At 45.8% G+C, this 23,198-nt stretch overlaps 1 protein-coding gene and 1 long non-coding RNA gene across 2 annotated transcripts in view; one reads left to right on the plus strand and one right to left on the minus strand.

The window, feature by feature from the left end:
* LOC130381589 (C-X-C chemokine receptor type 2-like) overlaps positions 1-23,198 on the plus strand; it is a 42,108-nt gene that overhangs the window by 6,597 nt on the left and 12,313 nt on the right. The gene's annotated exons all lie outside the window — the stretch shown is intronic.
* Positions 19,400-21,968, minus strand: LOC130381591 (uncharacterized). The gene is made up of 3 exons (XR_008895438.1): positions 21,528-21,968; positions 21,409-21,455; positions 19,400-20,182 (listed from the first exon to the last, which is right to left on the minus strand). It is a non-coding gene; the product is annotated as an uncharacterized LOC130381591 (long non-coding RNA).

Below are 23,198 nucleotides of genomic sequence, written 5' to 3' on the forward strand. Positions count from 1 at the left end.
GCTATAGGTTCCTGGGTGTCCACATCTCAGAGGACCTCTCTTGGACCCTCAACACCTCTAAGCTGATCAAGAAGGCTCACCAGCGTCTCTTCTTCTTGAGGAAATAAAAAAAGGCCCATCTGTCTCCTCAGATCCTGGTGAACTTCTGCAGCTGCATCATTGAGAGCATCCTTACCAACTGTGTCACAGTATGGAATGGCAACTGCTCTGTCTCTGACCGGAAGCCCTGCAGAGGGTGGTGAAAACTGCGCAACGCATCATCGGTTCCTCAGTCCCCTCCATCGAGGCTGTCCAGATCAAGCGATGCCTGCGAAAGGCGCGCGGCATCTGCAAGGACTGTTCTCACCCCAACCACAGACTGTTCACCCTCCTCCCCTCCGGGAGGCACTACGGGTCTCTCCGGACCCGGACTAGCAGGTTTAGGGGAAGCTTTTTCCCTGTGGCTGTCACCCTCCTAAACTCCACCCCCCCCCCCCCCCCCCTCAGTGTCTGCCCCCCCGCGGCCATTCATTGCACTAATCCATGCTAGTTGACTGAACAACTATCTCTCTACTTGAATTTACATATCCCCTGTATCAACACCCATAGTACCCATAGTACATAAATATAAATATAGTATAATAAAATATTATTATACTATATTTATATTTATTTATATTTATATCCATGCTAGTTGACTGAACAATTATCCCTCTACTTGAATTTATATTACTTTATTTATATTTATATGTACTGCACTTATTGTACCTCTATGCTGCTCTGATACTGTATAATTCATGTACAAACTGCACTTTACTGCTCCTTTGCACTTCCCTTTGCAAAACCTAATTTCGTTGTACTCTGCACAATGACAATAAAGTGAATCCAATCCAATCCAATATCGCCTAACATTCACCCATGCACACACATTTACACACCGACGGCAGTATCGGCCATGTAAGGCCAATGGCTGATACTGGCCTTTAGCTCATCGGGAGCAGTAAGGGTGAGGTGTCATGCTCAGGGACACCTCGACACTCAGGGAGGAGCCAAGGACTGAACTAGCAACCTTCCGGTTACTAGCCAAGCCACTCTACCTTCTGAGCCACATGCCGTCCCTACACATCTTCGTTGCTATCACACACACGTTGATGTCTTTTTAGCGTGTATTTAGTCCCCTGTTGATGTTGTTCAGCCTGAACCCTGCTCACAGCGGCAAGACAACAGGTGTTGTCATCATTTCGAACATTGTGTTTAATGTGTGTGTGTGTGTGTGTGTGTGTGGTGTGTGTGTGTGTGTGTCTGTGCTCACCTTATGAAATGAAGAACTCGGGGCAAGGTGGTGCCACAGCAGACAGAAACCAGCAAACTGTTTTGTTTTGGCTGGGTATTTTCCCTAGTTTTTTTGTGTGTGTGTGTGTGTGTGTGTGTGTGTGTGTGTGTGTGTGTGTGTGTGTGTGTGTGTGTGTGTGTGTGTGTGTGGATGATGGCTGGTTTACGCACTATCAATGTGCACAGGTTAAACCAGCCATCACCGCACACTCTCTCATACAGCATGTTGGAGAAAAAGCGCTACCAGTGTGTGTTTAGTCTGCTGTTGGTGTTGTTCATCTTGAACCCTGCTCACAGAAGCAAGACGCAACATTCCAGGGGTTGTCATTCACCTCGAACATTCATGGTGATTCTGTTACGGATTAGATCCGATAAGATGAATTATAGATCGAGGAGGTAAAGAAGGATAACCTGACAGCTGTACTGTGCTTTATCGACTTCAAAAAGGCATATGATTCGATCCACAGAGGCACGATGGTGAAGATCCTTAAGGCCTATGGTGTTCCTCCCAACCTACTCCGGGCTATTGAGACCATGTACGCAGGAACAGATGCAAGGTGCTTACCTCAGATGGCAACACTGAGGAGTTTGATATCCTGGCTGGAGTAATGCAAGGGGACACACTAGCCCCCTTCCTCTTCATCATAGTCCTGGATTACGCGCTCAGAAAAGCCATGAGTGGGCGGGAGCAGGACCTCGGCTTCACCCTAACCCCAAGGAGGTCAAAGCGACACCCTGCAGTCGTCCTGACAGACCTGGACTACGCGGATGACATCAGCCTGCTCTCCAAAAACATGGAGCAAGCACAGGAACTCCTGAACAGAGTGGAGCTGGAGTGTGCCAAGGTTGGCCTTAGGCTAAACGCCAAGAAACAGATGTCATCACCTACAACATCTCACCGGAGAATCAACCGCTGACAACAACTGGTGGCACTGTGCTGAAGGAAGCCGAGGACTTCAAGTATCTGGGCTCATGGGTCAACTCAACCGAGCAGGACCTAAAGGTGAGGAAGGCACTCACATGGAGGACCCTGAACGGCATTACCTGTGCATGGAACTCCAACCTCCCCCGTCAAATCAAACTCAGCTTCTTCTATGCAACGGTAGAGTCTGTTCTCCTCTACGGCAGCAAATGCTGGCCCCTGAAGCCAAACTTGCAGAAGTCTTTAGACGGGTGCTACACCAGAATGCTGTGTGCAGTACTTAACATCAGCAAGAGTACACATGTTACCAACAGGATCCTGTATGAAGGAATACCAAGGGTGAGTGAGAAAGTAGCTGCCAGGAGAATGAGACTGGCGCGACGCTGCCAAAGACACCAAGAGCTGCCAGCCAGCAAATTGGTACTATGGGAACCAACCCATGGGCATTGGTCTTGAGGACGTCCTACACTAACATACGTGGATGTACTCAAGAAGGATGCAGGAGCGCAAAGTACCAATGAACTGGCCAGATGTATGGAGAATCGGGATGACTGGAAGCAACGATGGAGGGCTCGTCTGAGGACGACCTAGAGAGAGATAGAAGTATTAATTCAGAATAGAAATTCATTAATGACAAACATGTGTGTTCTGACAACACATTCTCACTCCGAGCGCGTCGATTTCTGACGAACGGTCAGTGACTTTTGCTTCAGTTTCTGACGCAAAAGGGTACCCTTTGCGCTGCTTTTTAGACGCATAGGGGTTTTCCAACTAGTACCATGTAACCCTTTTTGAGACGGGGGACCCGATGGCTGCACATAGAGACGCTATGAGCATTCATATCCCATTGGTCTAACGGGGACCTTGCCGCTTCTTTTTTCGAACGCAGGGGGTTTTCCCACTCATTGCAATGTAATCCCTCCACGGCAATATATGAAGCTATGAGCATTCATGTCCATTGGGCTAACGGAAAGAGCCGATGGGCTGCACATAGAGACGCTATGAGCATTCAGTCCCATTGGCTAACGGAGGACCTTGGTGCTTCTTTTTCGATCGCAGGGGTTTTTCCACTCATTACACAATGTATCCCTCCACGCAATATATGAAGCTATAAGCATTCATCCCATTGTCTAACGGAAGAGCCGATGGCTGCACAATAACGGCGATTTTACAGTGACATCTGTGACATTCCTCAACACAACTACACCAACGTGTCCTTGTTAATTACACAACATGTATGGGTTAAGGCTCTGGGCATCAGTTGTCCTGTTTGGTGCTTTGATTGAGAGAAACATAGCTATATATATAGCAACATCGTTGCTATAGAGGCCACGTCCGTGCGCTTTTTTGACAGAGCAACCCTTTCTCATCAAAATTACGTTCCCAGAGAACTATTCGGCATTCTCATTTACGTTTGTCTAAAAAACGTATTTTTGTCCGTGATTACGTTTTATTGAACATATTGTAATGACCTCGCCGGTGACATAACGATGTCGAGTCATTCGTAATTGAAGGAACTTTTAATGAACCAAAACCAGGTCACTGAAACCCGTAACCAACGGCAGTAAATCCCACCGAAAACTAACCCCGTGTTACCCTCGGCAACCCCCAACCGGTCTCACCTCATGTGCAGGCCCCCACCCTCGTGTTCTTCAAGAGGCCCTAACCCAGCTGACCTAACGATTCGCATCCCACCTGGATTGACAAGAAAGAAACAGTACAATACATGCACACAGGAACAACTGGCATAACGGACAACGAAATACAATGCAACACATAACACACAAACTATTTAACTGTCCCAGGGTTGCTACAATATCGTAAATACGAATTCGTTCTCAGCCTAATTTTGCCATTTATTTACCGTGTTACTATGGCAGAATAAAGAATAAATTAATGCATTATCATTCATCTTGAACATGTGTTTTTACAGTATAGAGTGGTGGAGAGGGATGACGTATGTTGGCAAACCCGGAAGTGAGCGTCGCCCTCGGTTCCCTTGACAAAAAGCCAACGGGTTTTCCATTGGATTTTGGATTATTGCAGAAATCCTCAACTCCTCAAAAACGGAAAATAAATAAATAAATAAAAATAACCGTGCTCCAAAGAACGAAGTGTAAACCAATTTATTCTGAATGGGAGTGTTTCTCAGATTTTTCCATGCTACACAACGAAATGTAAACCCATACAAATAAAGACTTCATGGTCATAATAATTTAAATATCATTAATCTACTACTGAGTGTGTAGGGAGGTAGGCTATTCTATTTTTTTCAACCGGGCTGAATCCAGTCACTTGACCGTCATGGTTGCTATGGTGGTTGCTATCGACCACCCCCTCTAATACTCGTGGCTCACGCGGCAAAGGAGCTGCCGTCAATTGGGTTGTTTTTGTCGTAAACTAGGGTCCGATGGTTGAAAAATAGACAGATATTCCAAGGTATCCTTAAAAGGCAGCTTGGATGTGTTTATTTTCTACAGTTTAGACTTTTTCTATAACTAATTTTTGAAAGCAAAACACCAAGCTCATTGATTTAACGAGGGAGGTTATTTGAAACAATTTATTAAATAAATATTTGTGAGCGGTCATTCCTTCTCCTGATTTTACTTCCTATTTATGTCTAGGTAAACCCCTACTGTCCACAAGCATCCCCCCCCTCCCCATATGGATTTGGAGAATTGTTGCCACGTCCCAGTGGTGGAGGTATCATATATATATGAAAGAGGGCATTCAATTATAGCCTACAATGATCAATTAGGAGGCCGAAGCCATAAAGGAAGTGATGCAATAGGTGACTGACTCGACAACATTTAAGTAAGCTGTATATGTATAGGGTCTCTTATATATCAAAGAGGGTCTCAAAGGACGCATACGCTTCAACCTGTGGCTCCAGCACTACAGGAAATGACTCAGCAAGTGCTCCATCTCGTTGCAACTCACCCAGCGGCTCGCTTGCAAGATTTTGGCCTGAAGTTCTTCCCAGACCTACACCCTAGCCATCCAACATGCATATCTGAGAATCAGGCATCTCTTTAATGACAAAAAGTTATGAGAGAAACACACATTAACTTTTTGTTATCTCATAAGTGGCGTGGTGCCGGCTCCTTTTGACCTTTTGACCCCCGACTTCAAAAACGTGCCACAGGCCAGCTGTGTCTACACACCTTTAGCCACAAATGTACACCTCCATCCCACAAAAAATGGGGTCTAGAAACTAACCTCTGTCTTATGTACATTTACTGTACTGTTGGAGGTCACGCCCCTTTGCCGACCTTTTCGAGATAGCTAGGGATGCTAAAATGTTTACACACATTTCCCGGGGCCCCGTGAACGACATATCCGAGATTTGGAGTTCTAGCCCTTAGAGAAAAAAAGTTTTCCCAAATGGAGTGTCATTTGGACAAAGCCCCTCAGAAGTGCAGCCTGCAAGACCTAATGGTTCAGAATGTGGTGGAAAAACTGTTTTTGGGATAGGAAGTTCCTACAGCCCTGAAATTTTAATACCTTATTCTAGGGCCTAACTGGGACCTCCGCATCGAAACTTGGCCCGGTCGGACCCCGAGGGCAGGAAGGGGGGGGCCTGCCCTCGGGGTCTGACCGGGCCAAGTTGGGGGTTGCCGGGGTAACCGGGGTTTGTTTTGGGTGGGATATCTGCCGTTGGTTACGGGTTTCAGTGACCTGGTTTTGGTTCATTAAAAGTTCCTTCAATTACTAATGACTCGACATCGTTATGTCACCGGCGAGGTCATTACAATATGTTCATAAAACGTAATCACGGACAAAATACGTTTTTTAGACAAACGTAATTGAGAATGCCGAATAGTTCTCTGGGAACGTAATTTTGATGAGAAAGGGTTGCTCTGTCAGTTGTCAAAAAAGCGCACGGACGTGGCCTCTATAGCAACGACCTCAGCGTCAGAAACTGAAGCCACTCCGAGCGCGTCGATTTCTGACGAACGGTCAGTGACTTTTGCTTCAGTTTTGACGCAAAAGGGCCCTTGCGCTGCTTTTTTCGACGCATGGGGTTTTCAGCAGCCATCGGGTCCCCCGTCAAAGGGTTATTGTAACTAGTTGAAAACCCCATGCGTCTAAAAAGCAGCGCAAGGGTACCCTTTTGCGTCAGAAACTGAAGCAAAAGTCACTGACCGTTCGTCAGAAATCGACGCGCTCGGAATGAGAATGTGCATCAGCGCTTCCTCCTCCGCCTCTTCTATTCTTCTTCTTATTATCCTTCTTCTTATTATTATCCTTCTTCTTATTATTATTATTATCCTTCTTCTTCTTCTTCTTCTTCTTCTTCTTCTTCTTCTTCTTCTTCTTCCCTCCTCCTCCTCCTCCTCCTCCTTCCTCCTTCCTCCTCCTCCTCCTCCTCCCTTCTTCTCCTCTTTCCTCCTCCGCCTCCTCCTCCTCCTTCTTCTTTTTTCTTCTTCTTCTTCTTTTCGTTCTTCTCTTCTTCTTCTCTTTCTTTTCTTCTTCTTCTTTTCGTCTTCTTCTTCTCTTCCTCCTCTGGATAGTGTGTGAACTGGTTGATATGAGTGTGTCCAGGGCCAATGGTGAGACTTGGCAGCTCTGTCAGTTGTGAAACAAAACGGACGGACGTGGTCTCTATAGCAACGACCTCAGCTACCCAACACTGATCAAAAAAACGATTGTTTCTCTCAATCAAAGCACCAAACAGGACAACTGATGCCCAGAGCTTAACCCATACATTTGTGTAATTAACAAGGACACGTGGTGTAGTGTGTTGAGGAATGTCACAGATGTCACTGTAAAATCGCCGTTATTGTGCAGCCATCGGCTCTTCCGTTAGCCAATGGGATGAATGCTTATGCTTTATAGATTGCCGTGGAGGGATTACATTGTAATGAGTGGAAAAACCCCTGCGTCGAAAAAAGAAGCACAAGGTCCTCCGTTAGCCAATGGGATATGAATGCTCATAGCGTCTCTATGTGCAGCCATCGGGTCCCCCGTCAAAGGGTTACATTGTAACTAGTTGAAAACCCATGCGTCTAAAAAAGCAGCGCAAGGGTACCCTTTGCGTCAGAAACTGAAGCAAAAGTCACTGACCGTTCGTCAGAAATCGACGCGCTCGGAGTGAGAATGTGTTGGTTCTGACCGTACTATGATGGACAAACATGGTCTCTTTGTGGTGCTACGGTCAATGAGCATGCAAATCCACACACAGACACGCACACACAAAAGGAAACACACAATGTCGCATGAGGGATGGAGGAGAGAGAGAGAGAGAGAGAGAGAGAGAGAGAGAGAGAGAGAGAGAGAGAGAGAGAGAGAGAGAGAGAGGACATCAAACAAAGGGAGACACTGTTAGGAGCGTGGGACGAGATGTGATTTACGAGGTTTCAGGGGAGGGGTTACAACCCCCGTGCTCAATGCAAATACTCACAATAGGTAATTAGTGCTCACTTGGAGACAGAACAGAGACAGAGGGAAGGTTATACATGTTTATGAACGCTTGTTCTTTGTTGGTATGATGTACGCGTGTGACTCCCCGATCAATCGAGGAATGTCCGTATGCATTCCTGTGTTTACTTTGTCTTCTGTCACGGGTTGACCTGACTTTTAGGTGATTACATTCCTCCTGTTCTGTTTGATCAGTGAAAGCATAACGGATGTGTCTCAATATTTCCTATTTGGTCACTTAGCAGCACAGTGAATTCAATATTTGTTTGATGTGTGTTGGACTTCCTGTCATATCTACATTTATTTGTCATCGGCCTATATATTAAACGCATTTTACACTTTTCTTTTTATTCAACCTGAAGGTACGTCATTGGGGGGCCATCTTGTCAAACCTGTCATCCCACCAAAGGCTGCGATATTCTACACCTGGAGCGTTGAACATGGTTTGACCTTGTAGAAAATGGCCAGTACTACACTCACCTTTTCTCGCCTACTCCAAACATAAAGGACGCAGGTTTATTGTTACTGTTTTAGATATTGAACACAATGAGCAAGGATGCTCCGCTGCCGTGCAGGAGATCTCCCTGAGTGTGTATGTTGATGACTGGTTTAACGTGTGCACATTGATGACTCAATGCCCAACAGGTGTACAGCCTCACCCAGTCCCGGAGTCCAATCAGACTCGGCCAGGTGAAGCTGCATCACCAAGCCATCTTCCACACTCCCACATACCTTACCTCCCCCCTCCATCCTGGAGACCAGAGGCCTGGGGTTCTGCCTTGCCTGGCTGAGGTCTCAGCAGATGTGGCATTGGCTGGGCTGTCTGGACAGGGATGCTGGGATTGGGGTTGAGGTTCAGCTGGGCTGTGGTGGCAGCTCCTCAGAGGGCCGGAAACAGCCCGTGGAAGAGCCACCCTCTCCCAGGGCGACAGGGCTTTTCCCATTCTCCCTCATGAATCATGGGGTCCTTTGCTCCTGCGCTGGCTGGCTGGCTGGGCCGCTGTGGGCTGAGTGCAGGGGTGGCTGGCTGCAGAATGCTATCTGTGGTGGTTGCTGGGCTGCCTCCTTTGTCCTCCTCTGCCCTCCACCACGTTGTTGGGGAATGGGCTGGTGCTGAGGGGTGGCTGTTCATCACCGCTGCTGGTGGCCAGTGTGTACCCTGGCCGCCCTTCTGGGTCCCCAGCGGTCTGGAGAGGCCACACATTGGGCTCCAGTCTAGCAAATGTTACTTCACCTCACCTAGGTAACTTTTCTGGGCTCCTCCAAACAAAAAGGACGCACGGAGGTGAATCTGGTTTATTAGTGTGGTTGCTACTGCAAGCACATCTACTGTTCTTCATAAGTTTTCTTTATTCAGTTTGCCTGTTTTTTGTGCAGTTAACTGCTCCTGCATACTTTCAGCTACAGAAACGGGCCAAAACATCCAGGCCCTGGTTCCCGATAACGTCCACTCTTAGCGTGCTACGAAGACTCCTACGTTAAGACTTATCAAAGTTGTTTACCTCTATAGGGGTGGTTCCCAAACGGTCACTTAGGAGTCTTCTTAGGAAACACTCCTTACGACGTTCGTAAACGGCTCTGTCCAGAAAGAACATGCTGAAATCTATTGCTCAGAGATCGATTTTCCATTTCATGCGCAGGTGCATGACAGTGTTCTAAAAATATTGCAGTCTTTGCGAATAAATTATTGCAGCATTCTTCAAGGAAAGTGATCAAATCCAAAGGATAGCTTTTAACAGTTACTTTATTTGGTAAAGTATTTCGGTATGGTAAACTGATAACTATGAAGCAAAAGGAGGTTGAAGCGTGTCTTTGCACGTGCAGAGCATCTCCCAGCTGACCTAAGCTATATTAACCCTATCCTATCGGCTGCCAAGAGATTCTGGCTTGCTCTGGCTCCAACCGTCTGTTATGGTATGGATCCGCAAGGCCCGGAAGTAGTGGGAGGAGCCGGTGTGACGTATTATCCTCGGCCTCCTCACCTGTCTGTGGTGCTGCCCTCTGTGGATGGAGCTGTTATTGCAGCCTTCAGTAAGGTCCTGCTCCCCTTGTGGCTAGGTATAGTATTTACAGCTTATATGTTTGGTCCTGCTTTCTAGGGTCTCTGCCGTCTACCTATTGATCTCTGGGCTCTGCACTTCAAATCACCCGCTAGTGGACGTCAAGTGGGCGTGGCCTAGTGGGTGTGGCCGGGGTGACGTAATGGCTTCGGCTTCTTCACCTATCTAAAGGTGCTGCTATCTGTGGCTGGAGCAGTCTCCAATAAGGTCTTGCTCCCCTTGTGGGTATGTGAGGGTAATACAGCTTCTTAAAATACTTAACAAACTCCAGGCCTTTCAGTTCACCATACAACACAGAGCCGGTGAGAGTCACACAAATGCAGACAGCCTCTCCCGCCGACCGTGTGCCCCAGACTGTCACCACTGTAACCGGGAAGAAGAACGGGAGGCAGCTAACCTACAGACGGGGGAGGTGATCTGTCGAGCCCTATTACCCGATGATGTTAGGGGTTGGGCTGGACTGCAAACCGAGGACCCTGACCTTAAAACGGTTATGAGATGGCTGGAGACGGAAAACCGGCCGCCCTTGGAAGATGTGGTGGCCCAGTCGGCCACAGTCAGAGGACTGTGGTCCCAATGGCCTGGGGTGGAGCTGCAGGAAGGAGCCCTGAAGAGGTGCTGGCGTGAGCCAGCCACTGGGGAGCCATGCTGGCAGGTGGTCATGCCAAAGGACCTCTGGGACAAAGTGCTGGAAGCACATCACGGATCCCCTGGAGTAGCTTTGGGGTGACAAAGACATTGAGACGGCTACGGCAGGCTCTTCTATTGGGGCCAGAGCAGGAGAGATGTTGAGGACTACTGTCGCCGCTGTGCCTGGGTGTATGGACCTAAGAGGGTAAAAGGCTGTTGCCCCAAGCTGGACAGCAAATGGGTTGACCCCTGCTATATGGTTGAGAGAGTTGGCGAGGTTGTGTTTAGAGTCAGACTGGCTCCCAGAGGCCGCATAGTTGTGCTGCACAGGGATAGGATGGCACCATAGAGTCGTCATGGCACCATGACGACTCCCAGGGCGCGGGTCAGGTCACCTCGCCACAGGAGGACCCCACCAAGACACCAACAGAATGTGCCTCAAGGGGAGGAGGTGATGCCAGTTGGAGCTGTGGTGCCGAGGAACACGGCTGCAACAACGGGAACTCCTCTGTTGATGGAGGTCGCAGAGGGAACGGCGACTCCCGGGTTGCTTTCAAGACTATGCTCTTCCTCAGGGATGAGGAATTAGAGGGGGGGGCCATGTAGCGACCCAGCAGGACTAGGGGGGGGATTGATGGGGAGTTTGTGGGGGGAAGGAGTTGCCCTAGTTCAACCTGATAGGCCAGTTGGGACTGGGGGCGGGTACAGCTAGCCAGTGTTCAATATCGCCATATTGTTTTTTGGGCACTCCTCCAACCCCTTAGTTAGTTGTATGGAAAGGATAATAAAGCCTGGTTCTCCTGTTAAACGTCAGCACCTCTGTGTCAATATCATTGCGCTAGTTCGCCCCTGCAGTGTCGGGCCGCAAGCGCTACAATATTACCACTTATACCTTTTATAATTCAGTCAAATGTAGCCCGTTTTGAATTTTCTAATATCAATAAATTGCTGTAGCTGATTGTTTGGGAGATTACAAGACAAAAATAAATGTGTAATTTGCCGTGTGTCTGCGTGGCACTACATAATGCTCCCGTTGAACTGATCTTTATTTCATCATGAACAATACTTGGACTGACGAGGTGAACTGCATGACCTGCATGACCAACCTTAAAGGCCTTGCTTATTACACGGGCCAATTTTGATGACACCTGGCCGCAATTCCACAGCAGCAGGCTGTCTGCAAACAAATCGATGGAGCAAATTCACTCCTCAAACAAATATGTGTAGGCTAATTCTAAGAGCGTTTGTCTCTGTTTTGAGGTGATGTTTTCGGAGCTCTATGAGGTTGACGTCTTTCACGCACGCACGCACGCACGCACGCACGCACGCACGCACGCACGCACGCACGCACGCACGCACGCACGCACGCACGCACGCACGCACGCACGCACGCACGCACGCACGCACACGCACACACAAAACATGTCATCAGAGAGCAGGGCTATTTCATTGGCCATCCCCGGACCAGATCCCGCCCACGAGGGAATATTTACTTGCCCTTTTAGTGGAAACCCATAATAAAATATTATGTTTAACACTCTATGTTAAACGGATTTGCTTTCTATGGGCAAAAACTGTTGGTTTATTTTTATTGATCCCCTGCGAGAAATTGTGTGGAACGGTGGGTCTAGGGCAGGTTATATTCTCGCCGTTCTCCTTTGTAAAGCAAATTGTATTGCCTTTGGGCCGATATGAAATTAACTGCGCCCATTCATTCTGCCGCGGCACTCCAAATAATTAATTTTGTTCTCATATTCGTCCAATCCACTCCAATAGTGGTCCTGCATTGAGTTTAAATCCAACTTTAACGAATAAATGGTCCAGTTTTCAATTTCATAGAATATTCATACATTTCCAGGGCATGTTAAGTGCAAGCCTGGCCACTCGTAACACACTTGTAAAATGCGGTCGTCAATTGATGGAATGGGTTATTTATTTTATACATCATCACAACCAAAATGTGGAATTAATCAAATAAATTACAGATAAAGAAACGGCTACTTTTTGGTTGAACCTGTTACGTATTTTAAGAACATAAGCTGCCCCCCATAGCCTCTAGGAAGCAGATTCAAACACACAAGCTGTATTACCCTCACATAACCACTAGGAAGCAGGACCAAACAAATAAGCCGTAAATACTATACATAGCCACAAGGGGAGCAGGACCTTACTGAAGGCTGCAATAGCTGCTCCATCCACAGAAGGCAGCACCTCAGTCAAGTGAGGAAGCCGAGGCTAATACGTCACACCGGCTCCGCCCACTTCACACAGGCCGCGTGGATTTGACCATAACAGTCTACAGAGAAGTGGAGAGATTCAGAAACTCTTGGTAGCTCAGACTTGCGGGTTAGAGTTTTGATCAGCTGGGAGTCGCTCAGCACGTGTTCGACACACTTCCCCTCCTTTTGCTTCGTAGTTACCATACCGAAATACTTTAACAAATAAAGTAAGTTAAAAGCGATCCGGATTGGACTACTTTCTTCGAAGAATGCTGCAAACCCATTTGAACGAAATATTTATGATTCCCCCAATGTTGACCTGAAGTTGGCGCCACTGATTAATAGACTGTCTGAATGGCGGTACTAAAAGGTTTCCGAATGGGGGCATGTCTGAATGGGGGCATGTCTGAATGGGGGCATGTTGGACTGGCAGCACGTCGGAATGAAGTTAACTGCGCCCATTCGGTCTGCTGCTGCACTCCAAACAATTAGTTTTGTTCCCATATTCGTCCAATCCACTCCAATAGTGGTCCTGCATTGAGTTTAAATCCAACTCAAACGACTAAATTATCCAGTTTTAAATTTCATAGAATATTTATACATTCCCAGGGCATCTTAAATAAGTGCACGCCCGGCCACTCGTAACACACTTGTAAAATGCGGTCGTCAATTGATGGAATGGGTTATTTCATACATCATCACAACCAAAATGTGGAATTGATCAAATAAATTACAGATAAAGAAACGGCTACTTTTTGGTTGAACCCATTTGAACGAAATATTTATGATCCCCCGATGTTGACCTGAAGTTGGCGCCACTGATTGATAGACTGTCGGAATGGCGGTACTAAAAGGTTTCGGAATGGGGGCATGTCTGAATGGGGGCATGTCTGAATGGGGGCATGTCTGAATGGGGGCATGTCTGAATGGCGGCATATCGGACTGGCAGGACGTCGGAATGGAAGCATGTTGGAATGGCAGCATGTAACCTGGAATCTGTGGTCAGTCAGTGATCTGCACAAACTCTTATCTCGCTGAAACCTTGACGGATTTACAAACGGTTTGGTTTCTTACCAACATTATTAGCGTGGTTATAAGCGTGTACCTATTTTAGAACATTATTGTATTTTTTTAGAACGTAACATAATTATTCATAAGTTTGCAGTGTCCAAACTACATCTCTGACGTTTATAACAAACCAAACCCTTTGAAGTTCGGTTGACAATTGAGCGAGTTATGGTTATTTAAAAAGTAGCCTGTATGTACCACTACCAACACAATGTTATGGGAGAGGAGCTGACTGTGGCAAGATGGCCGCCAGTGCGGACGTTCGACTCCATTGGCCAGCAGCGCGGACGAGACATCTGTGCCGTGTTCCAATATCCATACTTCCATGTGTACACTTAAATGTAGTGCACTATCAGTACTCACTATGTGCGCTAATTTTCAGATGTCAGTGTTGTTCCAAATTGAATACTCTGTGGTGCACTAACCGGAAATTACGGTCACGACTGCCGCCGCGGCTCCTCCCCCGTAATAAACATCCTGCTTTGAACGGCGAACTCTTTACGCCTAGCAGCTATAAAAAGCCATAAAAGCTATAAAAACTGCAAAATGACTGAATTAATGCAGGCTATGTGGAAAATGCGCCGACTTTGGCTCAGCCCTCTTCCGCTACGTTGCCGTTGAGTACGAAAAGTGTCAATCCACACTTTGCGATTTGACCGTTTTGAGTACACCATCCGGGTCCTTTCAGTACACTTATTTTCGCACTTATTTTCGCCCGATCTGAATTGGAACGCCCTACCACTCAAACTAAGACTAGTAAGTACTGAATCCTCGGAAGCCAGTCTTCCGAGTTGCATGTTTGACGTCCGGTGTCGTAGCATTCATAGCATTCCTGTTCGTCTTTGTGATTGTGGCATGAAATTGGCTAGTCGTTATTTATTGTTTGCTACATTAGCCTCTGTAGCACACCAGCCCGAATACAAACAACACAACTTTACATTATATTGCACGCACAGCAAGACCATGCCATGTATAAATTGTTGACCGGAATAAATTAGCAATGTAATCAAGTGTGTAGGAGCATTTAAAATAGACATTAAAATGACCTACGTGGTACAAATACAAAAAAATATATATATCTTCACGGGCGCAGCCATTTTGTTGAGAGCCTCATCACTGCTCTCGGCCTACTCTCAGATTTTCGAAAGATGAAGACAAAAAGGGGGCGTGCCTTCGAGTCCCTCCGTGCTGCCAGAGCCTCGTCCCTCATCGGTTCTCATTCTCCTCGACCTGTCCACAGCATTTGACATGGTGTACCACCAGATCCTCCTTGCCACTCTCGCTGAACTTGGCATTGCTCGATCTGCCCTTTCCTGGTTCACATCCTACCTGACGAATCGCACTTATCAGGTAACATGGAATGGCTCCTTGTCCAAACCTTGCCCGCTTGAAACTGGTGTCCCTCAAGGCTCGATATTGGGGCCTCTTCTGTTTTCCCTCTATACCAGATCCCTGGGCTCTGGAATTATATCACACAGCTTTTCCTATCACTGCTATGCTGACGACACTCATCTGACAAAGCCCTGATAGCAACACACATATCTGAATGTCTGGCAGACGTCAGCACTTGGACAACTGCCCATCACCTGAGGCTTAACCTCAGCAAGAGTGAGCTCCTCCTAATGCCAGGGAAAGATTGACCACACATGGACTTGAGAACATCACTGTATCTGTAGTATCTGTAACTGTAGAAACCTCGGTGTGGTACTGGACAATCAGTTATGCTGCACCGCAAACATCACTGCGGTGGCCCGATCCTGCAAATTTGCACTTTACAACATCCGCAGGATCCGGCCTTTCCTCACAAGGGAAGCAGCTCAGCTTCTAGTCCAATCACTGGTCATCTTCCGCCTCGACTACTGCAACTCGCTCTTGGCTGGACTCCCTGCCTCTGCGATTAAACTTTTGCAGCGCATCCAGAATGCGGCAGCACGCCTCGTGTACAACCTACCGAAGTTCTCCCATGTGACCCCCCTCTTCCGGGACCTCCACTGGCTCCCTGTAGTAGCTCGCATCAGATTCAAGATGATGGTGCTGGCATACAAGGCAGTTAATGGAACTGCCCCTGCCTACCTCCAAGCATTGGTAAAACCACACACCCCAGCTCGATCCCTCCGCTCAACTACCTCAGCTGGACGTTTAGTACCGCCATCGCTAAGAGCAAGCAAAGGTCGATCAACAAAGTCACAACTTTTCTCTGTTTTGGGACCTCAGTGGAGGAACGAGCTCCCTGCCGATGTCAGGATCGCAGAGCCGCTCACCAGCTTCTGCAAAAGACTCAAAACTCACCTGTTCAGAGTTCACCTCGACTCTGCATAGCTACCCAGCCCCTTCTGGCCACCATTGTATGTTGTACGTCCTGGCACTTAATGCACGCACTATTCTAACAGAGACACAAGGTAAACGGGCTTGCGTTCTGGAGCTGGTTCATGAAGGATCCGCCAAAGAAGGATATAGCTGCGAGCAGCAATGAGGGGGCCAAGCAGAATATGACTCCATAAACAAATTTTGGTGGACAGACATAATTCGTTAAGTGGCTACATGATGACCGTCTCCGTAATTTCACTTACAATGAAAGCTATTGGCAAATGGTTATCACAATGGAAACACACTGAAGTTGCTTTGTAATGGCTGGAATAGATTTGCTGCTAACAACGCATCCGCCTACGGATAAGGGTTGCCATACGTTTTCTGCGGTCGTTTGATGCGTTGATCGTGCACGTCGTTGCAAGGTAACACAACTCATCTGCAAGCAGAATAGCCACAGCAACAGACACACGGCACTTCAGCACTTTCAACAAGTTTCACATCAAAAAATAAAAGATAGACTCAGAATTGATCACACTTGGTGTGGTTTTAATGCCCCCCTAGAGGTCAAATGTCACCATTATTTGGGCATCATCAGGATAGAGTCATAAGACTATGAGCCAAGTTTGGGTTGGAACATGAAAGCCTTCCAGAGATATGAGCTCACTTCCTGTTTGATGTCCCCCTGAGGTTAAAGGAGGAGTTAAAACACATCTTCATTCATTACAGCGCCCTAGAGGTCAAAGGTCACCTTTAATCTCTAGGTCAAAGGTGACGTTAATTTGATGATTGTCCCCCTGATGATGTCAAGGGTCTTTGTACAAATTTTGTTTATTATATTTCAAAGGGCTGCTGAAAAATTGGCTTGCTTCCTGTTCGGCAAGTTTGACTATGATATGTTAAAGAGTTACTGAGAAATGGGCTTACTTCCTGTTTGGCGGCTTCACCGTCAAATTTGATTGGCTGTGACGGCCAAAATGTTTTGAATTTGAAAAAGATGTTTGACGCATTTGTTCAACTTGGTCTGAAGATCATATCGGGCAGGTTTCATGAAGATTGTGCAGAATTTGTGGCCTGTGGATATGTACTATTGATTTTGACAACTTTCAACATGGCGGCTAAATTCTGATGTTTCCATGGGAAATAATTTATTAGCCATATGAATTGGTCTAACAGTATCACCAGACATTGACAATAAGTTTGAAATATACTCATGTGAAGAGAGAGAGTTAAAACACATCTTCATTAATTACAGCGCCCCCTAGAAGTCAAAGGTCACCATTATTTGGGCATCATCAGGATAGAGTCCTAAACTATGAGCCAAGCGACTCACCATGAGTTCAGAGGGAGTCCCACTGTATTGGTCTGGTTCCCAGGCTGGTCCTACTAGGTTATGGCAGAGCCTCTTCGGGGAGATGGTATAGATTCAGGGCCGGAAACCAGAGCTGCCATGGGTGGAGTGACACCTTGTTTCCTGTTTCGTTACCAAGATATTACACAAGAGAAAACTTGGATGAAGCTTACAGAAGGGGATTTTAACAAGTGTATTTCTAAAGTATTTTACAGTATTCCTCAATGAGCAGCCATGGATTAGTGGGCATTTTGCCCAAGATGCCTAGAGTCTGCCAAAGACCGTGAACTGTGATCAATGGGGATCGAACACAACTGCCTGTGAACTACACTGCAAGTGCAACACAGTATCACAGGCAGTGGTTCCCAACTTTTGACCGAAATGTTCATCAAGACCTTTCAAGTACCTCCTCATATGCAAAGATAAAGCAGTACAGCTGAGCACAGAGATCTCACATAGTTCAAAAACAACTATTACTGCAGAAGGCCATGCAGTATGTCATGTGTATGGTCCCAATGTGTTTATTTAGCAAACCCAAATCCACACCAAAATTATATCGATGACAGTACAATGAAAAGCATATAATGTAAACACAAAGCCAGGGGCGGACTGGCCATCGGGAGGTTCGGGAGATTTCCCGAACGGCCGGACGATTTCAGGCCGAGCCGGCCGGACGATTTCAGGCCGAGCCGGTCGGCCGTAATTCTTTTAGTTTTTTTTTATTTATTTTTTTATTATAAATTTATCTATTTTTTTTTCTTGTAAAAGATGTAAAAAAAAATGAAAAAGTTAAGTAAGCCGTGATTTGGGGTGGCCTGCTGCCGGATATTCTTACTTACAGCGCGAAACGGAGCTCTTGCCTGACGGTGAAACGGGGCCGATGTATTACTGTCAATTTAGAGGGGGAAGCACCCCCACAGTGTATGGGGGCAAAGCGAGCGGCCAAAGCAGCAGAGCAGCCGAACGGCCCCTCCCAACTTGGACTGCTCCTCGGTCTGTCATTTCTGATTGGCTCAGCCTGACACACGGCCGGGTCACTTACCCGGTACTTCTCGTTGATCTCACTGAAGTTACACAGAAATATGAAAATGTCAAATAGGAAAAAAGGTGGTGAAGAGGCAAAAGAATTGGGTGGCGCTCAGAAGGTGAGGTTGAAAAGGAAAAAAATGTTAGAGCAAGACGCAGCCAAATGTGCTAAATTAACCGACCTTTTCCGTGGAAAAGCCAAGGTTGACGGCGACGCCCCTGTCAGCGAGACCAATGGTTCGGCGGGAACAGGACACAGCAGTATAGCTATGACAGGTGCACTAGCGAGCATGTTTGGCAATATAAAAATGACTTGAACTAATTATGGAAGTACCAGAGACGTCGGAGAACAATTCATAATATTGTAATGCCCATGGAAGAGGCAGTGAATGAAGTATTGATTAGAGAGCGATTTATTAGATACCACCGCTAATAACCATTGGAACACTTCAACACCAGTAACCACAGCAACGCACAACAAACCCCGGCCCGCCCCCATCTCCCAAACCCTGTGTATGTGTATGACAATTTTTTTCCACTAAAATAATTGTATCTTGCACTATTTAGATCATTTTCAGCCTTGATTTACCTTTCTAGGCACATGCAATTTCTAATATTTTGTACATGGACAAGATTGCTTATAAAATATTTCCCAGTGATCTTCACAATATTCTAAACACATGCACATCCCAACATTGACATGCCGTTGCAATGCACATATCCACGGATAAGGACTAGTTTTTATTATTTTACACCGTGGCAAAATTCTACGCGCGCTACTCCTGCGGTCTCATAAAAGGCCTCTCCATCCCAAAGTCCCGGGCCAAATTTTTGGGCCAGTCCATCCCTGCACAAAGCAATACTATTTTTGAAATAATAACAAGCCATAATACAATGTCTACATTGTATTTGTTTTGTAATGTACATTGTAATGTTTACAAAACACATCACATTTAGTACAGCGCCCTACTGGTCAAAGATCACCTTTGATCTCTAGGTCAAAGGTGACGTCAATTTGATGAGTGTCCCCATGATGATGTCATGGGTCTTTGTACCAAGTTGTTTATGATATTTCAAAGGGCTGCTGAAAAGTTGGCTTGCTTCCTGTTTGGCAAGTTTGGCTATGATATGTTAAAGAGTTACTGAGAAATGGGCTTACTTCCTGTTTGGCGGCTTCACCGTCAAATTTGATTGGCTGTCACGGCCAAAATGTTTTGAATTTGAAAAAGATGTTTGACGCATTTGTTCAACTTGGTCTGAAGATCATATCGGGCAAGTTTCATGAAGATTGTACGGAATTTGTGGCCTGTGGATATGTACTGTAATGACCACAGTAATAATCCTGTTAGGCGGCTTCACCGTCAAATTTGATTGGCTGTCATGGCCAAAATGTTTGACGCATTTGTTCAACTTGGTCTGAAGATCATATCGGGCAAGTTTCATGAAGATTGTACAGAATTTGTGGCCTGTGGATATGTACTATTGATTTTGACAACTTTCAACATGGCGGCTAAATTCAGATGTTTCCATGAGAAATAATTTATTAGCGATATGGATTGGTCTGGCAGTATCACCAGACATTGACAATAAGTTTGAAACATACTCACTTGAAGAGAGAGGAGTTAAAACACATCTTCATGAATTACAGCGCCCCCTAGAAGTCAAAGGTCACCATTATTTGGGCATCATCAGGATAGAGTCCTAAACTATGAGCCAAGCGACTCACCATGAGTTCAGAGGCAGTCCCACTGTATTGGTCTGGTTCCCAGGCTGGTCCTACTAGGTTATGGCAGAGCCTCTTGGGGGAGATGGTATAGATTCAGGGCCGGAAACCAGAGCTGCCATGGGTGGAGTGACACCTTGTTTCCTGTTTCGTTACCAAGATATTACACAAGAGAAAACTTGGATGAAGCTTACAGAAGGGGATTTTAACAAGTGTATTTCTAAAGTATTTTACAGTATTCCTCAATGAGCAGCCATGGATTAGTGGGCATTTTGCCCAAGATGCCTAGAGTCTGCCAAAGACCGTGAACTGTGATCAATGGGGATCGAACACAACTGCCCGTGAACTATCCTGCAAGTGCAACACAGTATCACAGGCAGTGGTTCCCAACTTTTGACCGAAATGTTCATCAAGACCTTTCAAGTACCTCCTCATATGCAAAGATAAAGCAGTACAGCTGAGCACAGAGATCTCACATAGTTCAAAAACAACTATTACTGCAGAAGGCCATGCAGTATGTCATGTGTATGGTCCCAATGTGTTTATTTAGCAAACCCAAATCCACACCAAAATTATATCGATGACAGTACAATGAAAAGCATATAATGTAAACACAAAGCAATACTATTTTTGAAATAATAACGAGCCATAATACAATGTCTACATTGTATTTGTTTTGTAATGTACATTGTAATGTTTACAAAACACATCACATTTAGTACAGCGCCCTACTGGTCAAAGATCACCTTTGATCTCTAGGTCAAAGGTGACGTCAATTTGATGAGTGTCCCCATGATGATGTCATGGGTCTTTGTACCAAGTTTGTTTATGATATTTCAAAGGGCTGCTGAAAAGTTGGCTTGCTTCCTGTTTGGCAAGTTTGGCTATGATATGTTAAAGAGTTACTGAGAAATGGGCTTACTTCCTGTTTGGCGGCTTCACCGTCAAATTTGATTGGCTGTCACGGCCAAAATGTTTTGAATTTGAAAAAGATGTTTGACGCATTTGTTCAACTTGGTCTGAAGATCATATCGGGCAAGTTTCATGAAGATTGTACGGAATTTGTGGCCTGTGGATATGTACTGTAATGACCACAGTAATAATCCTGTTAGGCGGCTTCACCGTCAAATTTGATTGGCTGTCATGGCCAAAATGTTTGACGCATTTGTTCAACTTGGTCTGAAGATCATATCGGGCAAGTTTCATGAAGATTGTACAGAATTTGTGGCCTGTGGATATGTACTATTGATTTTGACAACTTTCAACATGGCGGCTAAATTCAGATGTTTCCATGAGAAATAATTTATTAGCGATATGGATTGGTCTGGCAGTATCACCAGACATTGACAATAAGTTTGAAACATACTCACTTGAAGAGAGAGGAGTTAAAACAAATCTTCATGAATTACAGCGCCCCCTAGAAGTCAAAGGTCACCATTATTTGGGCATCATCAGGATAGAGTCCTAAACTATGAGCCAAGCGACTCACCATGAGTTCAGAGGCAGTCCCACTGTATTGGTCTGGTTCCCAGGCTGGTCCTACTAGGTTATGGCAGAGCCTCTTGGGGGAGATGGTATAGATTCAGGGCCGGAAACCAGAGCTGCCATGGGTGGAGTGACACCTTGTTTCCTGTTTCGTTACCAAGATATTACACAAGAGAAAACTTGGATGAAGCTTACAGAAGGGGATTTTAACAAGTGTATTTCTAAAGTATTTTACAGTATTCCTCAATGAGCAGCCATGGATTAGTGGGCATTTTGCCCAAGATGCCTAGAGTCTGCCATAGACCGTGAACTGTGATCAATGGGGATCGAACACAACTGCCCGTGAACTATCCTGCAAGTGCAACACAGTATCACAGGCAGTGGTTCCCAACTTTTGACCAAAATGTTCATCAAGACCTTTCAAGTACCTCCTCATATGTAAAGATAAAGCAGTACAGCTGAGCACAGAGATCTCACATAGTTCAAAAACAACTATTACTGCAGAAGGCCATGCAGTATGTCATGAGTATGCTCCCAATGTGTTTATTTAGCAAACCCAAATCCACACCAAAATTATATCGATGACAGTACAATGAAAAGCATATAATGTAAACACAAAGCAATACTATTTTTGAAATAATAACGAGCCATAATACAATGTCTACATTGTATTTGTTTTGTAATGTACATTGTAATGTTTACAAAACACATCACATTTAGTACAGCGCCCTACTGGTCAAAGATCACCTTTGATCTCTAGGTCAAAGGTGACGTCAATTTGATGAGTGTCCCCATGATGATGTCATGGGTCTTTGCACCAAGTTTGTTTATGATATTTCAAAGGGCTGCTGAAAAGTTGGCTTGCTTCCTGTTTGGCAAGTTTGGCTATGATATGTTAAAGAGTTACTGAGAAATGGGCTTACTTCCTGTTTGGCGGCTTCACCGTCAAATTTGATTGGCTGTCACGGCCAAAATGTTTTGAATTTGAAAAAGATGTTTGACGCATTTGTTCAACTTGGTCTGAAGATCATATCGGACAAGTTTCATGAAGATTGTACGGAATTTGTGGCCTGTGGATATGTACTGTAATGACCACAGTAATAATCCTGTTTGGCGGCTTCACCGTCAAATTTGATTGGCTGTCACGGCCAAAATGTTTGAAGCATTTTTTCAACTTGTTCTGAAGATCATATCGGGCAAGTTTCATGAAGATTGTACAGAATTTGTGGCCTGTGGATATGTACTGTAATGACCACAGGCGAGGTAGTGAGCGAAGAAAGCTTGTTAGCCGGTTTATTAGATTCCACAATCGGACAGGCAGGCACAGCTCAACCGGAAATCTACAACACCCGAAAACTCCCGCCCAGAAGTAAACCCCCAGGAACCCCCTCTCAGAAGTCCTACCCCTTCCTCCCAAACCCTGTGACGCTACATTACCCCCCCTTCACAAAGTTCCTCGCCTCGAGGAATCACAGAAAAAAAAACACAGCCCTCAGAATAACGTAACTTCTCTTTAACATAACAGGCTTCAACCCCCCCCCACATAACAACAGGAACAACGCTGAACAACATTACTAAACTCATCCTACAGATAGCAAACAAAGTCTTTTAAGTGCCCTGGTGGCCCCCTGGGACGTCGAGAACCCCTCCCCGGGACTTCGGTGTAAAGGGTACG

Source organism: Gadus chalcogrammus, chromosome 4, assembly GCF_026213295.1.
Source record: "Gadus chalcogrammus isolate NIFS_2021 chromosome 4, NIFS_Gcha_1.0, whole genome shotgun sequence".
In the NCBI taxonomy this organism is placed as follows: Eukaryota; Metazoa; Chordata; class Actinopteri; order Gadiformes; family Gadidae; genus Gadus; species Gadus chalcogrammus.